General features: G+C 43.5%; 1 protein-coding gene and 1 long non-coding RNA gene across 2 annotated transcripts in view; both read right to left on the reverse strand.

The window, feature by feature from the left end:
* LOC128572026 (uncharacterized) overlaps nt 1-19399 on the reverse strand; it is a 29638-nt gene extending 10239 nt beyond the window's left edge. Inside the window, exons 1-2 of the long non-coding RNA XR_008376031.1 lie at nt 19066-19399; nt 17210-17384 (exon numbers count right to left, since the gene is read on the reverse strand). This is a non-coding gene — a long non-coding RNA (uncharacterized LOC128572026). The remainder of the gene's footprint in view (nt 1-17209; nt 17385-19065) is intronic.
* Nucleotides 1-23470, reverse strand: part of LOC128572120 (uncharacterized) — a 76912-nt gene that overhangs the window by 29047 nt on the left and 24395 nt on the right. The window lies entirely within an intron of this gene.

Raw genomic sequence — 23470 nt, forward strand, 5'->3', positions numbered from 1 at the left:
GAGGAGAGGGGAGGGCGACTGGTGGGATCTCATCTGATGTGCACGATGTGAGGGCATTGAACTGGCCCCCTGGGTAAAGGCCTCTACTAACTCCAACTTTACCTTGGAAGTGAGAACAATGTAAGGTAAAAATTTGTACCCTCATATTAATTCGAAATAAAAAAGAAGAACTAATACCAGTCTTCCCCAAACTCTTCCAAAGGTTTGAAGAGAAGGGAATCCTTCCCAACTTATATTATGAGGCCAGCATTATCCTGATACCAAAGCCAGACACTACAAGAAAATTACAGGTCAATACCGCTGATAAAATATACAAATCTCCAACCAAATACTAGCAAACCAAATTCAACAGCACATCGAAAGGATCATTTACCATAATCAAGCATTATCCTGATACCAAAGCCAGACACTACAAGAAAATTACAGGTCAATACCACTGATAAATATACATGTAAAAAATCTTAAACCAAATACTAGCAAACCAAATTCAACAGCACATGGAAAGGATCATTTACCATAATCAAGTAGGATTTGTCCCTGGGGTGCAAGGATGGTTCACCAAAACCCAAATTAATAAATATGATTCAGCATATTAATAGAATGAAGGACCAAAAAAATATGATTATCTCAATAAATGCAGAAAAAGCATTTGACAAAGATCAAAATCCTTTCCCTATAAAATCTCTCAACAAATTAGGCACAGAAAGGAAGTTTCTCATCTTGCATTTTAAGCAGTGTAAGAGATGTTTATTATTATCCTTACAGAGATTTCTAGGATCTTCCTAATGTATCCAGAAAGTCACAAGAGGAGGGATTCTGGCTCTGCCTGTATGCACAATGAGATTAGCTGTAAACTCAGGGACAGGTGGGGCCTGGGGGGAGCAGAGATGTGCTCTCCTCCAGCTTCACAGAGAAAAGGCCTGTGCGATTACCAGGAATGGAATAAAATGTTTAACAGTAGGAAAAGAGAGCTACCACACATAGTACAATGTAAGTCTCAACCCCATTGTTTTACAAAAATGAAAAGCAGACTCTTACTACAGCTAACGGAAGCTATGGATAAGTCTTCTGGTACAAGTCACCTGTCAGTGCCACACCTGCCAGAGACCCCCACCAGGACATCACTTGCTTATTTTAACTGAACGGACAAACATCTTACTGAAGCATATAAGGTTGTAGATACTTTTTATAAGGAAATCTACTTATTTTTGGTTACAGTCATTAATTCTTTTCTTCCCAAAATAATCACTAATCCCTTTCTTTTCTTTTCTATTTTCTTGATGGCATTGTATTTATTTTTCCCCTTCGTTTTTTTTTTTTTTTAATTTTAGATTAATACAAGGGTACAAACAATTAGGTTGCAATGTTAGTGCTTGTAAGGTCCTTGCTGTAGCTGTGCCCTCCCCCAGGAGGCGTGCCAGGGACCCTAACATTGTACCATCAGTAGCAGCACACCAAGCCTCCTTCCTCCTGCCCCTCCCCCCTCACGTCTGCCCCCTCTTCACAGCTTGCATTGAATTGAGTTTTTCTCTTGTGTGGGCCTGTATTATTTTGTCTACTGGATTCACATTAGTATTGAATTCATTGAATACTTGCTTTTCCGTTTTTGCGATATTTTAATCTCTTTCATTCAATTTTTTATTGAAAAGAATCCCACTGTCTTCTGTTTATATTAACAAATTCGCTCTAATGATTTCAAGCATATTAAACTATCTACTTGATTTAAAACACCACAGTCAGGTTATCCCAGCATGCAATGAAGAGTTCATTTTGACATCATAAACTAACAATCGATCAATATTTGTGGCTAGTTTTCGCATCCATTTAGGAATCCACACTGACGCTGATGCATTCCACGTTTCTGACAGTCCCTCGGCTGGAAAGCCAGCCAGTTGTGGGAAGGAAGAGGGATGCTAACAAGAACCCCCCAGTGCCCCAAGCTGCTAACAGAGCAGCAGAAGATTCACCCAAGGAAAGAATTACCCTAAATACCCCTGCTACCACTGCTATCAACTACCACTCCTGCAACTCCCCGTCTTCCAGCCCCTGGCCAGTACAGCCCAGTGAGTCTAACCTGTGATCAGACTGCAGATTAGTGAAGGGAAGAGTGACAAGGCAGAAGAATGGACCGCGAGCCTCAGAGCAGGGAGCGTTAAGTCTGACTTCTCTCCTCCCTGCTGAGCTGTCTGACCCTCCCTGACGGTTAGCAGCTCTGCCTCACCCTTGCTTCCCCCTCCCTCATTAACAATGCACACAGAGCACTCAAACGCCACCATATGTTGCCAAAATAACTGTTCAATGAAGAAAATTGGCCCTCTAGTGCACCCATCTTCGTGCTACCGAAACACCGATGTTTTAAACACGGTGATGAAAATAAAGGACATTTTTGCGTCCTGGATAGACAGTCTGAATTGCTCACTCCTCTCTAAAATAAATATAATGCTCATCATATACTTTCTTAATGACATGTAAAGCCCCCTTTGATATTGTATAACCATCACAATCATGGAGAAACAGTTATTGAAAATGTAGGCAACAGGCCAAAGGTTACTAGCAAGGTCAAGGATGAAATCAAATTTAAGAGGGAAAGTTTCAACTTCATTAGCCTTTATTCCCCAGTGGGACTCCAGAAAATCCCGTTAGATCTTGTTACATCTACATTCAAAGTGAATTTTTATCATTATCAATTGAGATCTGAGGAACAGGATGGAATTAAATTACTCAATTTGATTATTTCAGTATAGAAATGTGAGTAACTTTTTCAATGTCAAGTAACATCTTCACTGCTTCCCCTCCGTTATCATTTTTTCTTAATTTCAGATTATCATGGGGCACATATGATTAGGTTGCATAGTTTGCTTTTGTAAGGTTAAAGTCCGAGTGGAAGGTGTGTCCTTCACCCAGGAAGTGTGTGATATACCTGTGCGATGTACCTGTTGGGTGGGAACTTGCCCTACCTCCTTCCTCCTCCTCCCCCTACTTGAGTTTTATTGAGTTTTTTTCTCTCATGTGAATATGTAGTTGTTAATCTACTGGTTCAAATGTAGTAGTGAGCACACGTGGTGCTTGTTTTTCCATCCTTGTGACGCTTCACTTAGAAGAATGGTCTCCAATTCCATCCAGGTTGTTAGAAAAGATACAAAATCTTCATTTTTATTGCTGAATAGTATTCCAAGGTATACAAATACCACAATTGATTAATCCATTCCTGTGTTGAAGGGCACTGGATTGTTTTCACATCTTTGTGATTGTAAATTCCACATCTTTGTGATTGTGCTGACGTGAACATTCAAGCGCAACTGTCTTTATGATAAAATATCTGTGTTTTTCCTTCAGGGTAAATATCTAGCAGTGGGATTGCAGGATCAAATGGTAAGCTTACTTTTAGTTCTTTGAGGAACCTTGATACTACTTTCCATAAGGGGTGTGCTAGCTCGCTGTCCCACCAACAGTGTAAGAGCGTTCCTTTCTCTCCACATCCACACCAGCATCTGTTGCTTTGGGACCTTATGATGTGGGCTATTCTCAGTGAGGTAAAGTATATCTCAATGTAGTTTTGATTTGCATTTCTCTGACGGTTAGGGGCAATGAGCATTTTTTCATGTGTTTTTTGGCCATTAGTCTATCATCATAAGAAAAGTTTCTGTTTGTGTCTCTTGTCCAGTTTTTAATGGGGTTGTTCAATCTTTTCCTGTTGATTTGGTTGCGTTCTTTGTAGATCCTGGTTAGCCCATTGTCGGATTCATAGGATGCAAATATCTTCTCCCATTCTGCAGGTTGTCTCTTTGCTTTGTTGATTATGTCTTTAGCTATGCAGAAACTTTAACTTGATTAAGTCTCATTTATTTATTTTTGTTGTTGCTGCAATTGCCTTTAGGGTCTTCTTCATAAATAGTTTCCCTAGGCTGATATTATTAAAAGTTTTTCCCGATTGGGGGCGGAGCAAGATGGCAGCCGAGTAACAGCTTCCTTGCATCTGGGCACCGTGAGTCTGGGGAGATAGGACTCCAGGCATCTCTGGCTGGTGGGAACTGCCTATCATCACTCCTATGAGAATACAGGGAGTCAGCGAGAGACTTCTGGACCCCAAGAGGAGGACTAAAACAGTGGAAAACCGGCAAGTGGTCGCGTGTGTTCAACCCGTCTAAACCCGCCCACAACTGTAAGTTCAGTAGCAGCGAGACTGCAAACCAGAAAGGCCTTACCTGTGAACTCTTTTGATGTCCTTGGACTTGGCACTGAGTTGAACTGCCTTGGGGAAGGCCTGAGTGGGAGTGCGGAGAACTTTGGCCGTTGTCTAGGGCCCCAGTCTGAGCCGCTGAGCCAGACGGAGCTAATAGTGTTTGGCGGTGGGTCACACGGATCCATTGTCAGTGTTCTGCCCCGGCAAGCTCCGCCCTCAGGGTCACAGAGCTAGAAACGGGTGGGAGCTGGTAACCCAGCAACCAAGTAGCCTAAGGGTGGGTCTGAGCCGCCTTGCAGCCCTAACCCTCAGGGGCAGAGTGAGACCGGTTTTGGCACACTGAGTAAGTGGATAGCCACTTCAGCAGCGATTCCAGCGAGAAAGCTGGGAAAGCTTCTGCTCAGCAAGTTTACAAGTTCAAAGTGCCTTTTAAGTGGGCTGAAGAGAGATTTAGGGTGTCTACCTGCTGGGGTTTGAGAAATCAGCAGCCTCCAGTCGTATTGGAACTGTGACTAACATCCCATACCCCAAAAGACCACGTGTTGCCCAGACAATATTCAACAACATATACAAACTGCTTTGTTTTTGGTTGTGTATTTTTTTTTTCTTTTTTTTTTGTTTGGTTGGGTTTTTTTGTTTGTTTATTTTGACGTTGTTGATGTTCTTTTGTTTCTTAATTTCAATCTTTTCCATACAGATCCCTTTTTCTTTCTCAATTTTTCTAGTTTAATTATAATTTCCCATTGCTGCCTTTTTTAATAACTACAACTTCATTTTTGCTAGTGTTTCTACCGCTATCACTTGGTTTTTCACCCAATTTTATCGCCATAAAGTTTTCTGTTTGCTTGTTTTGGTTTGAGTTATAGCACTTTTGTCTTTCCTCTCTACTTGGTGGAGGTGGGGTACTGTGTCTGACCAGGTTAGCAAAGAGCTGCTGACCTCAAGGGAACCACCCAACTGGGCACCCAACCCCCAGAAGGTGGGGTTTTTTAAGGTTGTGTCAAAGTACCCTACTGTACACCTATATTGCCCTGTCTCCCTCTTTCTGTGCCTCTCTTCTTTTTGTCAATATTCCTTATCCCTACCCCCTCTCCTTTCTCTATCTTTCTTTTTTTCTTATCACTCGGTCCTCCTTTCTTTCATCCCTTTTTTGCTCTTCAACCTTCTCACCTTTCTGGTCCTGTAACCCTTAGTCCACAGGCACGAGAACTTAAAGAGCAAGAGGAAGTGAAAGGAAAATTAGGGCAAGGAAACAGATAAAAGAAATCACTCATGAGGAAGAATCAGCAGAAAACTCCAGGCAACATGAAGAACCAGTCCAGAACAACCCCGCCAAGGGACCATGAGGTAGCTACTGCAGAGGATTCCACCTATACAGAAATGTTAGGAATGACAGAAAGGGAATTTAGAATACACATGTTGAAAACAATGAAAGAAATGATGGAAACAATGAAGGAAACTGCTAATAAAGTGGAAAATAACCAAAAGGAAATCCAAAAACAGAATCAAATCAGAGATGAACGATATGAAGAATATAAAAAGGATATAGCAGAGCTGAAGGAAATGAAACAGTCAATCAGGGAACTTAAAGATGCAATGGAAAGTATCAGCAACAGGTTAGACCATGCAGAAGAAAGAATTTCAGAGGTAGAAGACAAAGTTTTTGAGATAACTCAGATAGTAAAAGAGGCAGAAAAGAAGAGAGAGAAAGCAGAACGTTCACTGTCAGAATTATGGGACTTTATGAAACGTTCCAACATACGAGTTATAGGAATTCCAGAAGGGGAAGAAGACTGCCCCAGAGGAATGGAAGCCATACTAGAGAATATTATAAAAGAAAATTTCCCAAACATCACCAAAGATTCTGACACACTGCTTTCAGAGGGATATCGGACCCCAGGTCGCCTCAACTCTAACCGAGCTTCTCCAAGACACATTGTGATGAACCTGTCCAAAGTCAAGACAAAAGAAAAGATTCTGCAAGCTGCCAGGAGTAAGCGCCAGTTGACCTACAGGGGCAAATCCATCAGAGTTACCTCAGACTTCTCTAATGAAACTTTCCAAGCAAGAAGACAATGGTCATCTACCTTTAATCTACTTAAACAGAACAATTTTCAGCCCAGAATTCTGTACCCTGCTAAGCTAAGCTTCAAAATTGATGGAGAAATCAAATCATTTACGGATATACAAACATTGAGGAAATTCACCACAACAAGACCAGCTCTACAGGGAATACTTCAACCTGTTCTGCACACTGACCACCACAATGGATCAGCAGCAAAGTAAGAACTCAGAAATCAAAGGACAGAACCTAACCTCCACACTGATGCAAAAGATAAAACTAAGTAATGGACTCTCACCAAATAAGACGAATAGAATACTACCACACTTATCAATTATCTCCATAAATGTTAATGGCTTGAATTCCCCACTGAAGAGACATAGATTGGCTGACTGGATTAAAAAACACAAGCCATCCATTTGCTGTCTGCAAGAAACACACCTGGCTTCAAAAGACAAATTAAAGCTCCGAGTCAAGGGTTGGAAGACAATTTTTCAGGCAAATGGAATTCAGAAGAAAAGAGGAGTTGCAATCTTATTTTCAGATACATGTGGATTTAAAGCAACTAAAGTGAAAAAAGACAAAGATGGTCACTTTATATTGGTCAAGGGAAAACTACAACAAGAAGACATTTCAATTCTAAATATCTATGCACCAAATTTAAATGCTCCCAGATTCTTGAAACAGACCTTACTCAGTCTGAGCAATATGATATCTGATAATACCATCATAACAGGGGACTTTAACACACCTCTTACAGAGCTGGACAGATCCTCTAAACAGAAATTAAACAAAGATATAAGAGATTTAAATGAGACCCTAGAACAATTATGCTTGATAGACGCATATAGAACACTCCACCCCAAAGATAAAGAATATACATTCTTCTCATCACCCCATGGAACATTCTCCAAAATTGATCATATCCTGGGACACAAAACAAATATCAACAGAATCAAAAGAATTGAAATTTTACCTTGTATCTTTTCAGACCATAAGGCACTAAAGGTGGAACTCAACTCTAACAAAAATGCTCGACCCCATCCAAAGGCATGGAAATTAAACAATCTTCTGTTGAATAACAGATGGGTGCAGGAAGAAATAAAACAGGAAATCACTAACTTCCTTAAGCATAACAACAATGAAGACACAAGCTACCAAAACCTGTGGGATACTGCAAAAGCAGTTTTGAGAGGAAAATTCATCGCTTTAGATGCCTACATTCGAAAAACAGACAGAGAGCACATCAACAATCTCACAAGAGACCTTATGGAATTGGAAAAAGAAGAACAATCTAAGCCTAAACTCAGTAGAAGAAAAGAAATCTTCAAAATCAAATCAGAGATCAATGAAATTGAAAACAAAAGAATCATTCAGAAAATTAATGAAACAAGGAGTTGGTTTTTTGAAAAAATAAATAAAATAGATAAACCATTGGCCAGACTAACTAGAAATAGAAAAGTAAAATCTCTAGTAACCTCAATCAGAAATGATAAAGGGGAAATAACAACTGATCCCACAGAGATACAAGAGATCATCTCTGAATACTACCAGAAACTGTATGCCCAGAAATTTGACAATGTGAAGGAAATGGATCAATATTTGGAATCACACCCTCTCCCTAGACTTGGCCAGGAAGAAATAGACCTCCTGAACAGACCAATTTCAAGCACTGAGATCAAAGAAACAATAAAAAAGCTTCCAACTAAAAAATGCCCTGGTCCAGATGGCTTCACTCCAGAATTCTATCAAACCTTCAAGGAAGAGCTTATTCCTGTACTGCAGAAATTATTCCAAAAAATTGAGGAAGAAGGAATCTTCCCCAACACATTCTATGAAGCAAACATCACCCTGATACCAAAACCAGGAAAAGACCCAAACAAAAAGGAGAATTTCAGACCAATCTCACTCATGAATATAGATGGAAAAATTCTCAACAAAATCCTAGCCAATAGATTACAGCTTATCATCAAAAAAGTCATTCATCATGATCAAGCAGGCTTCATCCCAGGGATGCAAGGCTGGTTCAACATACGCAAGTCCATAAACGTTATCCACCATATTAACAGAGGCAAAAATAAAGATCACATGATCCTCTCAATAGATGCAGAAAAAGCATTTGATAAAATCCAGCATCCTTTTCTAATTAGAACACTGAAGAGTATAGGCATAGGTGGCACATTTCTAAAACTGATTGAAGCTATCTATGACAAACCCACAGCCAATATTTTACTGAATGGAGTAAAACTGAAAGCTTTTCCTCTTAGAACTGGAACCAGACAAGGTTGTCCTCTGTCACCTTTACTATTCAACATAGTGCTGGAAGTTCTAGCCAATACAATTAGGCAAGACAAGGAAATAAAGGGAATCCAAATGGGAGCAGAGGAGGTCAAACTCTCCCTCTTTGCTGACGACATGATCTTATACTTAGAGAACCCCAAAGACTCAACCACAAGACTCCTAGAAGTCATCAAAAAATACAGTAATGTTTCAGGATATAAAATCAATGTCCACAAGTCAGTAGCCTTTGTATACACCAATAACAGTCAAGAGGAGAAGCTAATTAAGGACACAACTCCCTTCACCATAGTTTCAAAGAAAATGAAATACCTAGGAATATACCTAACGAAGGAGGTGAAGGACCTCTATAAAGAAAACTATGAACTCCTCAGAAAGGAAATAGCAGAGGATATTAACAAATGGAAGAACATACCATGCTCATGGCTTGGAAGAATCAACATTGTTAAAATGTCTATACTTCCCAAAGCAATCTACCTATTCAATGCCATTCCTATCAAAGTACCTACATCGTACTTTCAAGATTTGGAAAAAATGATTCTGCGTTTTGTATGGAACCAGAAAAAACCCCGTATAGCTAAGGCAGTTCTTAGTAACAAAAATAAAGCTGGGGGCATCAGCATACCAGATTTTAGTCTGTACTACAAAGCCATAGTGCTCAAGACAGCATGGTACTGGCACAAAAACAGAGACATAGACACTTGGAATCGAATTGAACACCAAGAAATGAAACTAACATCTTACAACCACCTAATCTTCGATAAACCAAACAAGAACTTACCTTGGGGGAAAGACTCCCTATTCAATAAATGGTGTTGGGAGAACTGGATGTCTGCGTGTAAAAGACTGAAACTGGACCCACACCTTTCCCCACTCACAAAAATTGATTCAAGATGGATAAAGGACTTAAATTTAAGGCACGAAACAATAAAAATCCTCAAAGAAAGCATAGGAAAAACACTGGAAGATATTGGCCTGGGGGAAGACTTCATGAAGAAGACTGCCATGGCAATCGCAACAACAACAAAAATAAACAAATGGGACTTCATTAAACTGAAAAGCTTCTGTACAGCTAAGGTGACGATAACCAAAGCAAAGAGACAACCCACACAATGGGAAAGGATATTTGCATATCTTCAATCAGACAAAAGCTTGATAACCAGGATCTATAGAGAACTCAAATTAATCCACATGAAAAAAGCCAACAATCCCTTATATCAATGGGCAAGAGACATGAATAGAACTTTCTCTAAAGACGACAGACGAATGGCTAACAAACACATGAAAAAATGTTCATCATCTCTATATATTAGAGAAATGCAAATCAAAACATCCCTGAGATACCATCTAACCCCAGAGAGAATGGCCCACATCACAAAATCTCAAAACTGCAGATGCTGGCGTGGATGTGGAGAGAAGGGAACACTTTTACACTGCTGGTGGGACTGCAAACTAGTACAACCTTTCTGGAAGGAAGTATGGAGAAACCTCAAAGCACTCAACCTAGACCTCCCATTCGATCCTGCAATCCCATTACTGGGCATCTACCCAGAAGGAAAAAAATCCTTTTATCATAAGGACACTTGTACTAGACTGTTTATTGCAGCTCAATTTACAATCGCCAAAATGTGGAAACAGCCTAAATGCCCACCAACCCAGGAATGGATTAACAAGCTGTGGTATATGTATACCATGGAATACTATTCAGCCATTAAAAAAAATGGAGACTTTACATCCTTCGTATTAACCTGGATGGAAGTGGAAGACATTATTCTTAGTAAAGCATCACAAGAATGGAGAAGCATGAATCCTATGTACTCAATCTTGATATGAGGACAATTAATGACAATTAAGGTTATGGGGGGGTGCAGAAAGAGGGATGGAGGGAGGGGGGTGGGGCCTTAGTGTGTGTCACACTTTATGGGGGCAAGACATGATTGCAAGAGGGACTTTACCTAACAATTGCAATCAGTGTAACTGGCTTATTGTACCCTCAATGAATCCCCAACAATAAAAAAAAAAAAAGGAAAAAAAAAAAAAAAAAAAAAGTTTTTCCCACATTTTCTTCTAGAATTTTTATAGTTTCGTGTTTTTGGTTTAAACCTTTTATCCATCAAGGGTTGATTTTTTGTGAGTGGTGAAAGATGCAGGTCCTGTTTCAGTCTTCTATAGCACCATTTATTGAATATGGATTTTTTCCCCAGTGCTTTTGTTGACTTTGTCAAAGATCAGATGACAAAAGGAGGCTGGTTTCATCCCTCAATTCTCTCATCTATTCTATAGGGCAGTGTGTCTATTTTCATGCCAATACCATGTTGTTTTGATCACTATAGACTTGTGGTGTAGGCTGAAATGTGATAAAGTGCCATCTCCAGATTTGTTCTTATTTTGTAGAACTGCATTGATTATTTGGAGTTTTTTCTGACTCCATAAGAAGTGCAGAACTATTTTTTCAAGATCTACAAAATATGACATTGTATTTCAATGGAAATTGTATTGAATCTATAGATCACTTTGGGTAGGATAGACATTTTAACAATGTTGGTTATTCTGAATGATGAACATAGTATGTTCTTCCATCTGTTAATATCTTTTGCAACTTTTGTGTTTCATAGTTCTCTCTATAGAGATCTTTAGCATGCTTTGTCAATATTTATTCCAAGGTATTTCATTGTCTTCAGTGCTACTGCAAAGGGAATTGTGAACTTGATTTGATTCTCAGCTTGACTGTTGGTGTATAGGAAGGCCACTGATTTGTGTACATTGATTTTATATCCTGAGACAGTGCTGTTCCCCACTGTTAAATCTGGCAGACTCCTTCAGTCTGGAACAAGTTCCTAGCTCCTCATTGATTTCATTGCCTTAAGACAGCCTGAGGTATGAAATATTGACAGAACTCCTTGACTATCTGCACAGAAATGTGTGTTGCACACCCAAGCCTTCTCCTTTAGAGTGAACAGCACTTATATTGTATACCACTTGAGCTGAGGTCCTGAAAACCCCTTCGTACACACAGAGAGCCTAGGAAGGCAATAAAGATTTCACGGGAACAAGAATCCAAACTTGCACCACTAGATGCAATGCTTTAGCAATAAGCTTAGAGAAATCACTTGGTTATTTCGACTTGTCAGAGAGCAAAATGCAGGGGAGATGTGCAAGTGGCTTGCTTGGAGGTAGTAAGTCTGTGGGCTGTGATGCCCAAAAACATGGGGAGGACTCCCCAGAGACACTGCTGTTTTCTGCACAGAGCTGTGCCAGGACCTCACAAGAGCCAAAGATCAGGCCATCCATCACCAACCTACCGTCAGAACAACCACATCTCTTTCGCTCCAGGATGCTTGAGAAAGGGGCTACAGAGCAGGGCACTGGGACACAGCAAGCTCCTTGAAGCCAGCTGTGTCCAGGCCCCTCACATCAAAGATGGGTTTGAGGCAAAGGAAGTTTTGAATTTGACAGGATTTTCCGGCACACATTCAAAACAGGAACAACGTGACAGGCCAGGAACAACAAACCGGACTGCAGGCAGTTATCTGGGGCCATAGGTTGTGTGCATGGGGCAGATGCTTCAGCGTCCTAGGTGGGTGCCTGTTTAGAGAAAATGTCCCAAGATACAAACTAGCCCTCCATGCATTAATCCACGAAGCTTGAGGCAGAGTGATACGTGTGAAGAGGGAAGAGGGGAGACAGATTAAAGTCAGCCAATGAATTCTTTGAATATACCTTACTGAGTTTTGACACTTTGATAGAAAGAAGCTGTTACACTGCTTAAAAGTTCCAAGCCCTATGCTGCAGGATATTGGGGGAAGAAGCAAAGAGTTCAAAGTGAATAATTACCTGTTACTGATGTATTATATTTAAAAATGCTGGATAAGGATTAAAGGCACTCTCAAGGCTGCTAACAGCCTGCAGTAAACAAGTCAAGTATCAGAGAGGAGGGGGAGAAAAGAAATTCAGAGGGATTTCCTCCATAACTCCAGAACCCTCTACAGGTAAGGCAAAGTGTGTATGTATGTATATCGCAGAAAGACATATTTGAGACTAGAAAAGAATCAATTATATATTGATGGAGCTCTGTCATCCCTGGACTTCTCCTGTGAGCTTTACTCTATTTCAAGGACTTGGTCTTATTAATCATTTTATACCTGGTTGGTTGGTTAGTCGAACACAATTTCTTTCTTGTTTAACATTTCAACTTAAACACACATCTATACAAACACCACACAAAGGTTTTACCACTTCGTAGAGTGCTCACCAAACCCAGCACCTCTTCCCTGGGGATAATCCTGGAGCAGGACAATTTTTCATCAGCAAAGTTCCCCCAAAAGCAATCGTGGAGTGTCTCCTGTGTCCCTGGAGGATGGAATTGATGACCCTGCTCCATTTCCCCTCCTGTGGTATCTGATCCTGTGATTGCTCAGCTGAGGACTATTATTCTAATGAAAAACACTTCCAGGAAATCAGTCCAAGACAGACTTAATTTGATGTGGAAAAGAATTTCAAATGCACATTATGTCCATCGGAAATTATGATCAGCTTTAGATTTCAAGTTCCCGGATCTGAAGATGCCACAGCCCTTTGAAGGAAATGAGGACTACTTGTTTGTTTTCGTTTTTTCTTTCTTTTAAGCAGAAATGAAAAGAAAAAGAAGAGCTGTCCTTCCCCCAGGGAAAAGACAGCTCTGATCAACACAATTACAACCTGACTATGGGCAGCGCCTGCCCGGCACTGAACCTACCAGGCTGGTGGCTCTGCAGGCACCTGTGCCTCACAGAGGCTGCCTGGGAGAGTGAGGCGGGTCCTCTGGGTTCAGGGGCTTCAGTCCCCCTCCCCCTGTCCACATTCTCCTCAGGACGTGCCCCTGCCCACATACCCTGGCCTTTCCACCTTGGAGTGCTGGGCTGAGAATCCAGTTCTCTACAATGGACCCAAACTCACTTCCCCTGCTCCTCTTGGCCTTCAACAAACTGCACCACCAGGGGCATCCAAGGCTCATCTCCAGAAAACACTGTGCCCCGCCCCCAGCCCTCTCTGCAACTTCCACCCCAGAAGGTGACAAAATCCCAGGTTTTGAGAGCAAAAAGATGACTGACACACTCTGCACCTGAATTCCAGAATACCAGAAGATCTCTCTCATGATGCCCACACCCCTCATCAGGGACTTCGCAGCACCCAGCCAAACCCCTTCGTATTTGGACTTCCCCAGTGCTGAAGGTCAAGGGCACACAGCTAAATCAGGCTCTGCTCCAGGCCCAGAAATGCTCTCACATAAATGTACAAATACCCTAAGAACCAATGTGGCAAATGTTATCCCTTCATTTATATATCTTTTATTGTAGTGAGATACATATAGACATATCAAGTATATAACATAAACTATGCCGTTTGTTGTGCAACCATCACCACTCTCTGCTTCCTAAATTTTCATCGCCCCAACCGGAACTCTGTCATCATTAAGCAGTAACTCCCACTCTTCTCCTCCTCCTCCCCTGGTAACCTCTAATCCTCTTTCTCTGAATTTGCCTAGTCTAGTTATTTCAGATAAGTGAAAATCAAACTGTATTTGTCATTGTGTCTGGCTTATTTTGCTCAGCATAATATTTTCAAGGCCAGTCCACACTGTAACAGGTACCAAATTCTCGCTGCTCTCTATGGCTGCACCAAGCTCCATCATCACACGGACCACATTTTGTCTATTTGTTCACCTGCTGATAGACACTTACATTGCTTCCATCTTTTGGATATTGTGATGGTGCTGCAATGACAACTGATATTCAAGTTTCTGATTTTAATTATTTGGAGTGGGGTTGCCAGTTCATTCCTGTTATTTCTGTTTGACAAATGAACAAAGGAATGACTATTTCCAGTGTAAACAAGAGTTTGTGCAAAGGCAACAAGGCATGGTCCGCAATGTGGTGAGGTTGCCCCTGGGGACCCAGAGATGAGCCCATGGTGGCAGGAACCCCCAGACACCCCACCATCTCTACCACCTGAGTGCACTTCTCAGTCCAACCCTGAAAAACTCCTGGGTACAGGCCAAAACGCAGGTTCCTGAACTTTCCTCTGCCCTTATGCCCAGGACAAAAGTCATCCAAAGAAGCAACATATCCCTGTGGTTCACAACAAAGTGGTCTTAATTCCACTTCTCTTTCTTTTACTCAAGAAAGACCTCACGCTAAGTTGACTTAGGCTTTTTAGTAAAAAAAAATTTACAAATTTATAAGAAAAGACTGACATTAAGTGGTTTCACACCCTTGTCACTCACCTCCCGATCAATAATAACACGAGTGACCGCAAGTAGAAAAGAAAATAGGAAAGTTGTCGGCAGCAACTGCCTCATGGACAAACATTTAGTGGGTCAGCTGACCTTGACAATCACCATTAGCCAGGACATAAAATACAGGAAGAGTTGTGGCTTTGGAGAAGACAGTGACTTCCTTTTCAGGGACAGACTAAAGCAGTGGCCTCCAGGGGAGGTGGGGACAGTGGTCAGCTCTCCAGAAAAAGGCCAACTGGAGAGAACAATGTGTGAGTCATCAGCAGGTGGCATGAGGCTGCTTAGCCGGGGCTATGGCTTTGAAGGAAGGGGGGCTGAGACTCGAGTTCTGAGGAGTTCCACATCCAAGAGTCAGAGGAGCCAGTGGTGAAGGAAGCACTTCACAGAGAAGAAGGTCAACAATGTCCAGTGCCACTTGGGAGGACCTGGAGGTCTGAGGCCATCTCAGGGTAAGATGGTAAGGGGGTAAGATGCCCACGTGTGAACAGTGGAAGAGAAGACATGTGGGTTCCTCCACATGTGGCAAGACATGGTGGACAGGCCAGTGTTGATTGAATAAGTGGAGGAGAAGTATTCAAGTTACAATGGTCCACCACTGGTTAATTATACAACTGAATTAATACTGGGGGGTGGGCCCATCTACAAATGCTCATCAGTTGCAGAAGGTCTGAGTTATTTTAAATTGAATGAACACTGTTTAATGATAGCACTGCAGAGTTGCCCACATTTATGATTAATGAGATAAATCAGAGTATTAAATACATCAGAAGATGATTAGAAGAGACTGGGGCTTTGAGAATTTGATGACCTGGAAGAGTCAAACTTATTCTGACCTGGGTGGAGGTTTCTTTTCCTCACCAAGCTAAAGGGAGAGCTAATATTATAAATATTGTCAGATTACTGCAAATGTTTAGGAATATGGAGAATAACAAACAGAAAAGACAATGATGACAAACAGATTGCTAGGGTGACCATTTGCATTATGGGCTGGTTTACTATACTATTAAACTCAGAATCCTCCCTTCTCCTCTGAGTGGCTACGAGCTCAGGACTGTGATGAACGCTGTGCCTCTGAGGCAGAGGGGCATGAATTGAAATGAAATCTCTTACATAATAAGATGCAAATTCTCCCATACTTATATCCTGCTTTAGTTCAAAGAAGGGCTCTTATTGGTATCTTGGCGACTAGAAACAGGAGTTCAAGTACACGAGGGCTGAGGCCTGCGTGGTCCCAGTCACTTTTTTCACTTCAGAGGGTGTGAAGAGACCCACAGTGGAACCTCCAAGCCAGCGCCTCAGCTACCTGGTTTTGTCAAATTACTCTTCCTAAAATACCACTCTCATCCTGTCACTATGCAGCTCAAAACTATTCAATGAATTTATATTCTTTTTTTTTTTTTTTTCATTTCAAACTCTTGGGGCTAACATTCAAGATTCCTTAGATTCTGGCCTCTCTAAAAACCAGCCTGCCTATAGACCCCAGGACTGGCCCAAAGTGGTGATCTGATGCCTGGTCACCTGCTCTCCTGCTCCTGTGTGGGCCACTCCAGGTGGGGCCTGTCCTCTTTCCACGGTCCCTGACCTCTGGCCTCCTGCCTACAGACAGACCAGTGTCTCATCCTCTGTCCCCTTGGAACCTGAGCCACTCCTGTACCCTCAGGGCACTTTTTTTCACTTTCTTTCTTCCTTTTTTTTTTTTTCCTGAGACAGAGTCTCACTTTGTGCCCTGGGTTTAGTATCATGGTGTCAAAGCTCACAGCTGGTGTCATAGCTCACAGGAACCTTTAACTTCTAGGCTCAAGCAATCCTCCTGGCTCAGCCACCCAAGTAGCTGGGACTACAGGTGCCTGACACTACACCTGGCTAGTTTTTCTATTTTTAGTAGAGACGGGTCTTGCTGCTGTTCAGGCTGGTCTTTAACTCCTGAGTTCAAGGGATCCTCCTGCCTTGGCCTCCCAGAGTGCAGGTGAGTCACCTCACCCAGCCCAACTCCATATTTCTTAAGCAAGTAGACTGAAGCTCTAATTCCATGGTGTCTCCCAGCATGGGGTATGGTGGTCTTCACACAGGGCTCAGTACAGAGAAAGATGGAATGAATGAACAGAGAGGGGGAAGAATACACTTAAACAAAACTCAAAGTTGTGAGGATTTTGAGGAAATTGATACATTAGTTAAGATGTTTTTAACCTGCATTCAAACTGCCTGACGCAATAACAAAATACAGTTATTTCTTATTCTCACACATAACCAGAAGCCCAGAGGAAGGAGGAGCCGTGGGGATGTGGGATCGGGGCCACACAGTACAACCAGAAATGCGAGCTTTCCCCGTCTCTGCCCCCCTTCCTTGCCAGTGCCTCCGAAGCAGGTGGCCTGGTGGCTGTGAGATGCTCACCTAGAGCAACCAGGGCCAGATGTGTTCTCACTCACATCTCGTGACAGATGAACCTCCCTGGGCAGAACCCACCGTGGCTCCCTCAGGGAAGCACTGCAGGACGATCAGCATGGATGGAAGTCAGAGGTGGAGCCAGCACTCTGAGGCCTTGGACCATACTGGGTCGGGTGGAAGCCTGGACAAAGCAAATTTATTAGGAAGTAGAGGGTGGCGGGCATTGAAGTAGGCAACCAACGGGGCCCACCACAGCGCGCTACAGCCTCCAGTGGTGTCATTCACATGCATTTCCTTGTTGACTCTCAAGGCTGCAAGACAGGTGTCACTGTCCCCATTTTACTGAAGAGGACACCGGAGCACAGAGATGTCTAACTTGCTCTCGCCCACCCAGCCTTTAAAGCAATAGAGCCAAGATGCAAAACTTAGGCTCTCAAGTAAGTCCATGGCTAACATTGACATAATTTGGAAAGCTACAGAAAAATGCAAGCCCAAATACAGCTCTCCTGGTTACCAGCTACAAGAACTAAGAATTCCTGCTGTTGGGCAGTGCCTGTGGCTCAAAGGAGTAAGGTGCCGGCCCCATATGCGGGAGGGGCATGTTCATGCCCAGCCCCAGCCAAAATCTGCAAAAAAAAAAAAAAAAGAATTCCTGCCATTAATAATTCTTAAAGGAAAAATGGATACCACTACCCCCTTGAGTAACCTGACATTCCTAAAATTAGGTAATCAGATTAGTATTGTAATTTGAATATTTTTTAAAAATTAGAAATTCAAATGAGAGCTAATTAGGTGCCAGGCACTGTCCTGAGCACTTTTCAGATCCTTAAATAATATGCCCAAGAACCCACTGAGGTAATATGATTCCCCAATTTATAGGGAAAGAGAAGCTAAAAGAGGTGAGGTAACTTGCCTGAGGTTTCCAGCCAACAACTGGCAGACTGAGGTCTGAACTCTTGCTCTTTAAACCCATCCTACATCACCTCCATAAATTAATAATTTTTATATTTGTCTGTTTTTATCTGAAATTGGGAAACTCCTTCCTAACTTGCCTGGAGTCCCTGAGAACGGTAGAAGCAAGTCTGCCCCCTCCCCCACCAGCCCACTCCCCATCCACCAGGATGCAGCAGAAGGAGGCAGCGGGACGGGCCTCCCGAGGGCTAGCTGCACTCCTCTAAACCAAGCACATTTACCTGAAAGCTGATGTGGCCCCCACACAGACACCCTCAATGGGCATGACATTGCCCCCAAGGCCGCAGAAGAAGATTCTTGAGGGACAATGAAACTTGTTCCTTATAATAACAGCTTGTGGCTCACCAAGGCTCAGCGCTACTCAACAAAATCGTGTGTCTTGGCATTTCATCCTCTCACTAGGGAGAATTCAAATGTCATTTCTTCTTTCATCCTGGGGCAGTGACAATGTAAAGAATGAGAGATGCAGCCAGCAAGGGCACACCACGGATTGCAGACACCTGGAGGGCGCCCGTGCCGCCCACGCCTTCTCAGCCGGCTGCAGCTGCGTGGGCTTGCCCGGCTTCCCCACGTAGCTTCTCACACCGCATAGCTAGACAGCACGTAGCTATACTTGTGCTCCCAAAAACAAACACGTTTGTGCCGTTCTGCATAAAACAGCGCTGGGCTGTCCCCTTAGCTGCAGGGCTGCCCAGTGGTGCCCAGCAGCGGCACAGTGGCTCTCCAAGAAGTGACCCCAGACGCAGCCCAGAGCTCTGGCTTGGAAGGTCTTCTGGGGAGGTGGTGCGTTTTGGCAAATGCTGCTTCAGGTGGTCACCATGCCCCAGGCCCACCCCAGCGCTCAGGACATGACAGTAGCACACGACAGACATCTTGCTGGTGGCACTTACTTTGTGTCTCTCTGAATTCAGAATGTGCTGGTGCTCACCTCTGCTCCAGCCAAGCTGAACCCCAGAAACAGCTGCAGGATGACAGGTGGCAGTGGGAGACGTGCCTGTGTGTTTGTGTCTCTGTCTCCATCTCCATACGCGGCACTGCCCGCCCACCGCTTCAGAAACATGGGCCCTGCATTTGGAAGGGGTTTGGGAAGGTGGCCGTGAAGCAACGCAGATCCTCCGAGGCAGCCGCGCTGGTGGAGCAGAAGGCACAAAGGAAGAGGGGAGAGCGCACGGCGCAGTTCTGCAAGGAATTCCTCTTTTAAAGGGAATCTGCCGAAGGAGAGGAGGAGAAATGGAGACCCGGGAGATTAGCAAATCACCGAGGTCCCAGAGGAGGAGCCACAGCCAGGCCAGGGACGTGACCTGTGAGCTGAGCCAGGGCACGCTCTGCATGCCACCCTGCCTCTGACGGCCAGTGGTTATTTTAATGGAAGGCGCCAAAATTAAAAACTGCAAAACAATGAAAGTGCCTGGGGCCAGCAGCATTTTGAGGGGTTCCTGTGCCCCACGTTTTCATTTCCTCCTGGCGGCAGGACCACCTGCTCTGTTCAAATGTCTCCCGCACCACCCAAATCTGCGCTGCTAAGACTAGCTCTGCTTTCAGGAGTCACTTGGCAAAGCTAAGGAAGCTGGACATTTGCCAGTAATGAAATGTTCCAACCTGGAATTTGAGGGAGGCGTGGAGGCTTTCTTTGACCACCTCCCTCTCTTTACCCCTTCTAGGCCTGTGGCTGTTTTCTGAGTGCAGCATTTGATCTGGCCAAGCCTGGTACCCGCAGGCATCCTTGACTGACGGGAACAGACATGTCTCCTGCACACGCACAAAAAAATTGTTTTTTGCTGTGTGACTTGAAGATACCACTATACGGGACTCCTTATGGCCATGGGTCTTAATCGCCTTTGTTTGAGAAATTGCACCCAAGGCTGCAAGAAATCCTGACGGCAGAGGGTCTTGCTTTATGTGCCACTTTCCTTTGACATCTGCAAAAATCAAATCCAAAATTTCGTTTCCATTTTCAGAACCATTAAGCATTTTCATCAGAGTTTTTTGTTTTCTTTTCTTTTTTAATTATTAGTGCTTTGTTGAGAAAACAAAAATTTTTAACATGTGCTGTGTGCAGGGCACAGGATCTGAGTGGTTTTTCTCATGATTGTCCCACTTAATCAACAACACCAAGTGTCACCTCTCGGCCTCTCATGCACTACCAAGCCATGTGTTTGCAATCGGCAGTTGCTCTCTGAGCCTAGCCAGCATCTGTTTATGGCCTTTGAATTCAATTTCAGCAACCTTGAGAAAGCACAGCATAGGGCTGGAAAGGAGTTTGAGTGGCATTAGCTTAATTTGGACTCCGTAGAAGCCAGATAACCGTCCACACGTCTGTCTGCCCCAAGGTGTGTGTGCATGAGCCCACCGCTCACTCCGCCTGGCTTCTGAGGCACGTTGTAAATGGAGGGAATGAAAACATCCCTTGTCCATTTGACGAAAGCTCTATTTAAGCAAAGGCCTGCTGTGTGGCCTGTGTCTGCACGGAAAGGCCTGGGCATAAACAGACAGTGACTATAATGAGTCCAGCAGGGACTCTGCCCAGGACTATTCTTTAATCGGTTGATGAAGCTTGATAAATAAATCCCTTACCCTGTGGCTGTGTCTTCACATCTTTAACATCTGGAGGGAAGTGGGATGGGAAATGTTCTGCTCATCCCAAAGAGACAGATGTGCACCATAACGTGGGAGGAGTGTCCAGATGCCGATGGCTCCACTGCATTCTTCCAAGGAAGCCTTGCCTGGAGTGTTTTTGAAAGTCAGAAGAAGGGCTTTGAATTGAGGCTGACTCTCTGGGGAACAGGGCACTTTCTGCCACCTGAAATCCCTTAGAAGAGCCAGGAGTACAAATCAATTTTGTGAACTAAGGGATATCTTTTTCAAATCATATTCCTGTTTTAGTAGACTTCATTAAGTAGACGTAAGTGAGGGTGTTTGCATGTGTGTGATTGTGTAGGTGGGGGTATGTCTGGGTGTTGCCAAATGCAGGGATTTCAAAACAAGGCTACAAGTTATTATCTGAACAGCATATATTTACAGAAATATAGATGCCTGTTCCCAAGCTGGGCCTATGGAACAGAAATCTCCACTTTGGGAATCTGAGAATTTTTAAAACATACCCGGTTGGTTCTGTGGTCAGAGCACAGGATGTCAGTGTGGGGGCCACTGGGCAGGCAGCCTGTAATGGCAGGACCACTGGTAACTGCTGTTGGCTTCCAGTAGGCACCAGGCCCTGTTCTGAGGACTTGGTAGACCCCCAGATGAAGCCCCTACAAGGCCTGCATTGTGGAGATACTGCAGCACTCCCATGTTAACATTGACTAGACTAAAGCTCAGTCACCAAGCTGGAGAACGATAAAGCTGAATGTGCAAGATCCCAGCCTAAAGAGCTGGTTCTCGTTAAATTATAAGCTCCATTCCCAGCACCCTTTCCTGAGCCATACAAGCCTCCAGTTGATTTGAGCTGAATTGGGGATTAATCTATCCTCTGATCTAGCTCAACCAATTTGTTTTACAGACAAGAAAACTTAGATCTAAAGAGAATAAGTGACTCTTGTAGGAACGCCCAGATGCAAACATAGATATCCAGATTTCGTCAGCATTCCAAAAGCACCATGCTCTGATTTAGTAACAAAGCACTCCAGGATTTAAACATTAAAACATTCCATGCTCTACAAACATAGCCAGATTTAATGGTGATTAATTACTTTTCTAAAAGTTCGGGTCGAACACATTAACTGCCATGTGAGTTGTATTTAACTCAAGCTAGCTCTGCACCTGGGGCCCTGTGAAGTGTATATAACTCACATATCTCTCGACCTAATAATAAAAGACCACGGCCCCAAGGAAAAAATGTTTTCTAGTGTGGCAGTCCAAGTGTTAAGGATGTCTGGAGCTAAGACCTTCTAGAAACCTATAGTGCACCTCGTGGGGTACTGGGTTTGGGGGAGAGGGGTTGTGTTTCATTTTTGAGTCCAGACAAGAAACATTTCCAACTTCATTTTAGAAGTCTGCTTTTACCATTGCAGTTTCATGAACATAAAATTAGGGGATAGAATGTCAAAAACAGTTACCTCATGGCATCTGGAGACACCAAACATGTGTTTCAACAGTTTCCCTGCGGCTGTCCGAGTCACATGTTGTTTATTGCTAAATTTTTAGTTAATATGGGCTGATTAAGATTTAGACCTTAACATCCTCAAACACATTCTGGAAATTGGCTCTCTCCACTCTACCCTGAGATTTTCTTATATAACATAACTGTCTTCAGACTTAGATTGCCAAAAGCAGTGGATGGTAAGGCTCCCAGTGTCGGCTGAATCTGCTGGGATTCACCATTCATCTTCCACCTGGGAGTGAGCATTGAAGGATCAGCTCACCCAAACTGCAGCTTCATAGGTAAGGCTTCCCATGAGGTGGCAGTGTGTGCCTGCCAGGGGCAGAGGCCGAGGCAAAAAAGGCATAGCACCACCCTCCTCTTTCCTGCTGGGTCCCAGATTTGCTGCCTTTAAGCATTTGGTGAATTTTCCTTTCCTCCTAGGTTCAGGGTGTTGACAATTCCTATTTATTACAGAAATAAACCCGTATACAGACATTGAACAACTAGGGAAACGAGGCCTGGAAGAAGGAGTCACTAATTTGACTTTCTGACGAGATCGGGTGCGCTCAGGGTGGTATGACCGTAGACACTAATTTGATTTTCTGAGGCACAACCCTGGTGGACCAGAGCTTCTGGGACACCAGGCACATCCACCCACCAAGGGAGGTGGCAGAGAGCAGTGAGGGAGGCCCATGGAAGGCAGCCTGAGCCTCTGGGCAAGCAGGACCAACGTCAAGAAGATGAGCTGGACGTGGGTTGGGGAGAGTAAGGACGGGGTGGACCCCACCAGCAACCTTCTGACCACCCGTTGATAAGGAACAAAGAGAAATGACCGACGTCTGCTTCTGCCTCTCACCACATTCCAGCATAGCCATCTTCAGAGGGCACTCGTGCCCTGCAACGCTCTCCTTTGGCCAACTCTACCCCATGCAAGGATTCTGGGAGATGTAGTTCCAGCTCCACCAATTTGACCCAGTAGAATCCATCCTTTATATACTTCTTTCAACCTAATAAAGACAATAGTAAAATCATATCTTCACCGAACATGGTGCAACTCTCTCTCATAAACCACAGAACATGCTAAGCCTCTCTCCAAAATGGGATCACGTGACTAGTCCATCTATCCTGGGGTGGCCGTATCATGCAAAGCCATTCATAAACTAGGACTGAAGTGTTTCCTTGTCCGTCAGCTGGTCGTAGGGAATCCCCAGTGA

Source organism: Nycticebus coucang, chromosome 19 (assembly GCF_027406575.1).
Source record: "Nycticebus coucang isolate mNycCou1 chromosome 19, mNycCou1.pri, whole genome shotgun sequence".
Lineage (NCBI taxonomy): Eukaryota > Metazoa > Chordata > Mammalia > Primates > Lorisidae > Nycticebus > Nycticebus coucang.